This window comes from Triticum dicoccoides, chromosome 7B, assembly GCF_002162155.2.
Source record: "Triticum dicoccoides isolate Atlit2015 ecotype Zavitan chromosome 7B, WEW_v2.0, whole genome shotgun sequence".
NCBI lineage: Eukaryota > Viridiplantae > Streptophyta > Magnoliopsida > Poales > Poaceae > Triticum > Triticum dicoccoides.
This window is the reverse complement of record NC_041393.1, coordinates 29,686,704-29,693,468: the sequence shown is the minus strand read 5'-3', so window position 1 is coordinate 29,693,468 and position 6,765 is coordinate 29,686,704. Positions and strand designations below refer to the sequence as shown.

Below are 6,765 nucleotides of genomic sequence, written 5' to 3'. Positions count from 1 at the left end.
ATGTATTTGTTCCGGCTTATTTCTGCAAGCCAATCCTTTGTTTTGTTTTGAGTTGTGGTATTCGAGTTGCTTCAATGTCAAGTGTTGATTCCATACATTTCCTAAGCGGTGTTCTCATATTTCTATGAGAGTGGTAATCCTTTGTGATCATCGAGATTGTCATCCCAATTCTTTCCAACCGGCGTGCTTCTCTTCAAGGGATTCCATCATTTCAACATTCACAAGATCATTTCTCAGTTTCCCAACATTGTTCGTTTCATCCGTCCCCAAGTTGCCTTTGTTTTCCCGGCCGCCCTCCCACCCTTTTTCTTCAAGGACTCAGATTTCTTAATCATGTATCCTTTTATTGATGGGAAGTCTCTCCATTCTTTTCCATCAATGTTCTGATCCGGTGATCCCTCGTGAAGATGCCCATGAGCTTCAAGTTCATCATTCTTCATTCTTGTATTCTTTTTCGGTGGATTTAACTCAAGCTTTCGGTGTTGATCATATCCCTTTTCCTCATTTCAAATGCTATCCCATGCCGGTACATCTCATAATCGTTCACCTCTCTCTATTCGTACCCGGAGTGTTGAAGATATCTTAGAAGATTCGTGTTTTCCATTCTTAATCTGTTCAAGCTATTTGGAGATTATTATCTCATTCAAGTCATTTAATTCTACCGGTGCAATCCCTCTTCTAAATCGTTCAACGATGTATCTTCTGAGTGGGCCCTAACCCACAGGTCTTTTCCCAGGACCTTACATGACTCTTCTAACCTCCCCGGAGTTACTCTCAAATTCTATTCCAAGTTTGACGTAAGAATGGATTATCATAAGTCATATGTCCTTCTCCAAGATCTTTCAAATTCTTTTCATCGTTGGTTCAACCTTTCTAATTTTCTCCCGGAGTATCTCAACAATTCATGGTGGTGTTTCTCATCGTCATGCTCAACATAGAAGACCGAGAAGAGTTCCTCTTAAATCCTTACCCGTTCTTCCAAAGATGTGTAGTTCAAGCTTGATGCCATCCTCTCATAACTATTTTCGATTGTGAGAATTCTTTTCACCCATCCGGAGCATTTCATGAGTTGTTTGCATTTCTTTCCTCCGAAGGCCATCGTTCCAGAAGAATTCTTGTCCTCACATTTCATCTACCGTTATCCAATTATCCCGGTGCTTCGTTCAAGTGTTCTTTAATCAGCTCATGATCTCTTTGTTCTTTTTGCATCTAAATCCCCTCTAGCATATTGGTTCTTCTAATTCTTCCCGGTGATTCAGTCTCTTTCATCAGTCATTTTCGAATTCTTACGGTGGTTCGTTCAAGATTCTTTTCCTTGATTATCATTTTAATCCATTCGTTCTTTCGAATCCTACCGGTGGTTCATGAAGACTTTCTCAAGTTTTGTGCTATATCCCCCCCTTAATCTTTTCCAATGCAAATAAGTAGTATGCAAATCCATGGTTTCTCATCAATTTGATTGGTGAAGGATAAGCATAACATAATTCTTATTCTTCTTTCTTCAAGTGGGTTAATCTCTTCTTTTTGGAGTTTGTTCATCTTATCACATTCTCGGTTTAAAGTGTTTTCATTTTTTCTTTTCCAGAGTTCAATTTCCTCGGCCATTTCGTCGGAACCTCTATCTAAATCATCGCAAGGCTCATCTTATTCTTTCATCCTACATTCTATCTCATCATGACACCACAATGGTGACATGCATCTGTCGGTACAAGTGTATATTACCGACACATTATTTGTCCACAACAATGCCGACACATGAACGGTTGAGGTAGCTCTAGATTTTCAATGGTGTATCCGTCGGCAATGCTAGTCGGTTTGTGGACATACTATGTGTCGGTATAAGTTTCTTTGCTGTTAGATTATCTGTCGTTGTTTCTTTGCGATGGAAAAAGTGTCGGCGTAAGTTTGGACCTGGCCCACTTATTTTGAGCCATGCGGGACAAGTTGCACGCGAGACACGCGGAAACTCCAAACTTTGGCCGTTCTTATCTCTTTCTCCACCTCCCCCTCAAAAAAAAAATCTCTTTCTCCACCCGGCCACCACCGCATCTTAGGGTGTGTTTGGATGCAAAGTATTTTTGTAGTTTTTCTAGAATACCGTGGTTTCTGAAAAAACCTTGGTTTTGAATACTTTGATGTGTTTGGCTTCAACAAAAACTGAAGTTTTGTAAACCATAATATTCCAGAAACTGTGGTATTTTTGAAGTATTTGAAAAAATGGTCTAGACCTCTTTTTTCTAAAGAGAACAGAGAGAAAGTGCAATTGATGGTGCCATCTACGTTGAGATAAGAATATTAGATGCGATCGTCTTCTAATTTTCCTCCATCTGTCCAGTCTGATTGCAAGACTGCTACAAGGGGTGGCATATATATTAGATATGACGCCGCTGGATGGGATGACAAAACTGATTAGTTTCTAGTGATCTTGCACGCTTCTCCATGGAGTCCTTAGCTGTCGATTAATTTCGGACTAGTAGCGCACTGATTAGATCAGGAGAGCACTTGTATGCAACCGGGTATATATGCTAGTAGGTAGCCAATTCAGTATAAATGGCGCATCGTACACGCACAAATAATTTGGTCCGCCTCCAAGAATACATGCACGTATAGACATATGATAGCAACACGCTCCTAGGATTGTATTACTTCAATCTAGTTGATTAATGAACTTTAGTTGCCATAGGCTCTTGATCAATCATGCACCTCATGGTTAAATTAGTCCAGCCATTGAAGGCCAGCTGATCGATCCGTTTCTTGCGCCTGCCTAGTTACCATAGCAGTACACAAATCTGCTACATAGGTGCGGACGAGCTGACCTTGTGCGTAGAAGCTGCATGCACCCGGCGGCCGTTAGGTCATGTAGCTCAGTGAGTTTCAGATGTCACCCAACATTACAATCGGTCAAAACAGTAGTATAACAACACCAGCCAAACACCTAGGTAGTTTTACTAAAACTGAGAAAAACCACGGTTTAAAGAAACTGTAGTATTCGTTGTGTGCACGTTTGAATACTGTGGTTTTCAATTACCATGGTTCTCTAAAAACTTCGTTGCCAAACTAAGCCTTATCTCTTTCTCTTTCCCCCACACCACACACTCTCCCTCCGCCGCCGCCCCCTGACTTGCCGGTCGATTTGCTCGTGCCACCGCCTTTCCCACCAGCGATTGAGCCTCTCTCAACCTCCTTCTAGAATGTGGTGCTCCCCCCACGTTCCAATCCGAAGGTGCCTCCTAAAGATAGGACAAGAAAAGAGGGAGGCAGATCCACCGCGACCAAGAGCAGGTCAGGCGGCGGCCATGGCATGCCCAGATCCGCCAGCGCCATCGTCGTCGAGCACCTCTGCTCCGAGCGTCGGATCCACCTCGGGCTCCATCTACACAACCACGCACTAGCAGCCGCTGCCATGGAAGGTCTCCTCCCCGCCCCTCTCCCACCCAGACTGTTGGTTAGTTTTGATTTGGCCGCTCCCTTCCCTGATGTGTCTTCCTCACGCCCGCGCAGGTTCTCTATGTGCTTGCTTCTTCCCTTCCCAAGACGATGTTGCTCCGACCCCATGGATAATGTAAGAATCTCTCTTCCCTCCCCTTCTGTTCGTCTCCTTCATCCGGCCTAAATTTGCTTACTGCACCACAATAAATATTTCTTCAGAGAGGAGAAGAGGAGAGGTCCTGCAATCCAACTTGTCTTCTTGAACAATTGAAGCACAATTCTTTGCAGCACCTGAAGTTTCAGACTAAATAAATTATGTTGGCCACCTGTATTTGGAAAATTTACCCTATGTATCATGCAACTATAGTTTCCTATAGAAGGCCGTTGTGCTTTCCGTTCCAAAAGTGCCACCAGTACGCAACGGACGTTCTAAAAAGTGCCGGTGGAAAATTGTGGAATCGGTAGTGCAGTTTGCATCTTTGTAACAGAACATGTTATAAGATGCAAACTAAAACTTGGACTCTGTATCTAGTGTATGGAGGTTTAAGTGATTATGTGAATCTCCTTTTCCTCCAGTTGTGCCGAAGATTTCAATCATTATTTATTTGGTTTAGAGACTGAAAAATCAAGAGAGAGATTATGAAGTGTTCCATTGCTGCTGAGAACACTGTACGTATTCACTGTAATTGACATCCCTACTGTATCAATGTGTCTCCTTGCCCATGCAGGTGCAGGACAGAGCCGCCATATGGTGTGCACGGTGATTCTTTTTCCACTCTAATGCCTTCCACGCTACGTGTCCGATGGACCTGATTTTACTTCCACTCCGACATAGCTAATGGTAAGCCACTGGTGTTCTCTCTCGCTCTCATGCTCTATGTGTCCACGACCATCATGCCATGCTGATTTATAGTTGCCACCCAGATTCTTATTATCTAGCTGCTGCTTGGAGTTGTGAAAAGATGTAGAAAGGGACTTGTTTGTTCACTGTTAACTGTGGTATGATGCTTGGTTCAAAAATAAAAAGGGCTAGAATGGGAAAAAGGGTCATCAGTGTGAATTAAAAGTCTATTGTTTTTTTTGGGTCTCCTTTGCATTTTTATTGTCATGTTTCATGCTTCATAGCGTGTGTATGTGCATATAATTACACACATATACACTAGTTTGTAATGTCACTATAAATAGATGATTCATCAGACCATCAGAGTTTGCATCAGACTATAATCGATGACGCAACAGACCATCAAATCGAAAGGAGGATAATCTGCTACTTCAGGCATTTACATGATAGCTTGTTTCTATGTGTACTGTGTAATATGAAGTAAAAAAAGTGTAGTTTGATTCAGTGTCATGCTTAACCATTGAATGATCTTGAGCAACATTGCACCAGCACGTGACTGGGGTGGAAAAGGTCAAGGGAAAACTATCCCAGAGTCCGTTCTGAACTTATATTGAAAGCAATCGGTATTGAGCCTGATATTATGTTTGCTGGGCAACTCGAATCTAAAAGTGCATGTCAAGAAACACCAGAACTATTTAATGTTTGTATATTTTTTATTTACTCTGTCGTTTGTTTATGTTTCAGATTACTGTCGAGATGTAGCTCGTTTGGTTCATATAAATCTTATTCCAAGCCTTTATATAGTTGTTTTAGGTCTAATATTTCACAACATTTCGAAGACATTAAAGTTATCATTGACTTACACTGCACTGGACATATGAAAGTTATCTTTTATTTCACTCAAGTTTAACCTCAAGCCTAAGACTTATTGGTCTATAAGCACTGCTAATGTTCAGATTGAAAACGAAGCACTAGGTCAGTGCTAGAGTAACTATCTGGTGCTTCAACCCAGCCAGAGATGAATTCTGCACCCGGGTTTCTTCCTTCTTGTTGATAAAAGTTAAGGGGCCCCTCCTCATGTTGTGTTGATTTATAGTGTCCAGATTGGTTAAGTTCCACCTTGCTCGATGAAAGATCTGCTTATAGTACTTGATAAAGGAATTGTCAGTTCCTAAATTCTCCTCTTTTGCGTTTATGATAATTAGCGGAGTTGCATGGTCTCACAATGTTTATGTGGTGGTTAGTTGCTCGAGCTTTTTTCTGCTTGTATTTCAATACTGGAAAAAAGAAGAGGCTATCAATGTCAGCACAGAGCTGTTGGGGTATAGCAATCTAACTAATCAAGTTTCACAATGACCTGTTGGTTCTCAACCGTTGTAGTTCAGAGCTGTATGTCTAGTTTAAACTCAAGCTAACTCTGACCGATGTAGATGGTTTCCAATATAAGGCTACATAATTTCCCCTTTTGTATTCCTCACCCTTGTTTGGCACTACTTTTTTTTATCAGCATATGCAAACTTTTATGTAACATGGAAACTCTCATGGATCTGTAGTACGTGTGTTTGTAAGAACTTGAATGCTGGTTTGATGCTTTATTTTCTACAAAGCTGGGCTATATATTCATGGCTGTTTCTTGATAACTGTGCATGTAACTGGGTTTCTTCATTGAATTTAAATAAGTATGTTTTTGGCTTTGGCCTATATGCTGCCTAATTAAACTTAAAAATTAGAGAGAAATAAGAAAGCTAGGAGAGATGCATAGATTTAATTAGAGAGGAAGTGCAATCAAGTATTTGTTTACTTTTCATTTAAGCAAGCCAGTTTGTTGTACATCTTCTTTTTTTGATTTTTGGACTAAAGAGCAACTCAGAAGTTTGAACAAATGATATTGCTGAAACATACGAGTGATTTTGCAGGATATAATGGCAGAAGGTATCAAATCGAAGATGTTATGGCTTTTCTTCATGGCATGCATGGTCGACCTACTTTCATCATATGGAAGTTGTTGGTGGTTCGATGAACAAAGACTTGGTGTGTTCCGTAGTGTTTTATATAGTGACCAGACATGAGTCTCTTATGAACTTAGCCCGTATTTTGTAACATGTCACAACTTGTATGTCGACCTATGTATTTCCTTAGTGGTTGTAGCTAACTTGAGTGAAGAAAATTAATGAATCTTCTATATGTTCAATATATATGTATTTATCAATGGTATCTTGTGATGAATGCAAGAGTGCAATTGTTTATATATGTATTGCCCATTGAACATGAATTGAATATTATGAATGTAATTTCATTCAAAATATGGTGCGTTTGCATTTGTGCTGAAATGTAGGACCCTGGCAGTAAATGTGTCGGCATAAGTATTGGACTTCGCACTATCTGTTGGTATAGTGCGTTGACGGACAAACTGTCGGCGTAGCAATGGATGTCACACAATGTGTTGTCATAGCATAGTGTCAAATGATCTGTCGGCATAGCTTTGTCTGTCGGTG

General features: G+C 40.8%; 1 long non-coding RNA gene across 1 annotated transcript; it reads left to right on the top strand.

The window, feature by feature from the left end:
• Positions 1-3,082: 3,082 nt before the first annotated feature.
• On the top strand, positions 3,083-6,497 carry LOC119338202. The gene is made up of 4 exons (XR_005163834.1): positions 3,083-3,410; positions 3,502-3,562; positions 4,158-4,270; positions 6,187-6,497. It is a non-coding gene; the product is annotated as an uncharacterized LOC119338202 (long non-coding RNA).
• The last annotated feature ends 268 nt before the right edge of the window (positions 6,498-6,765 follow it).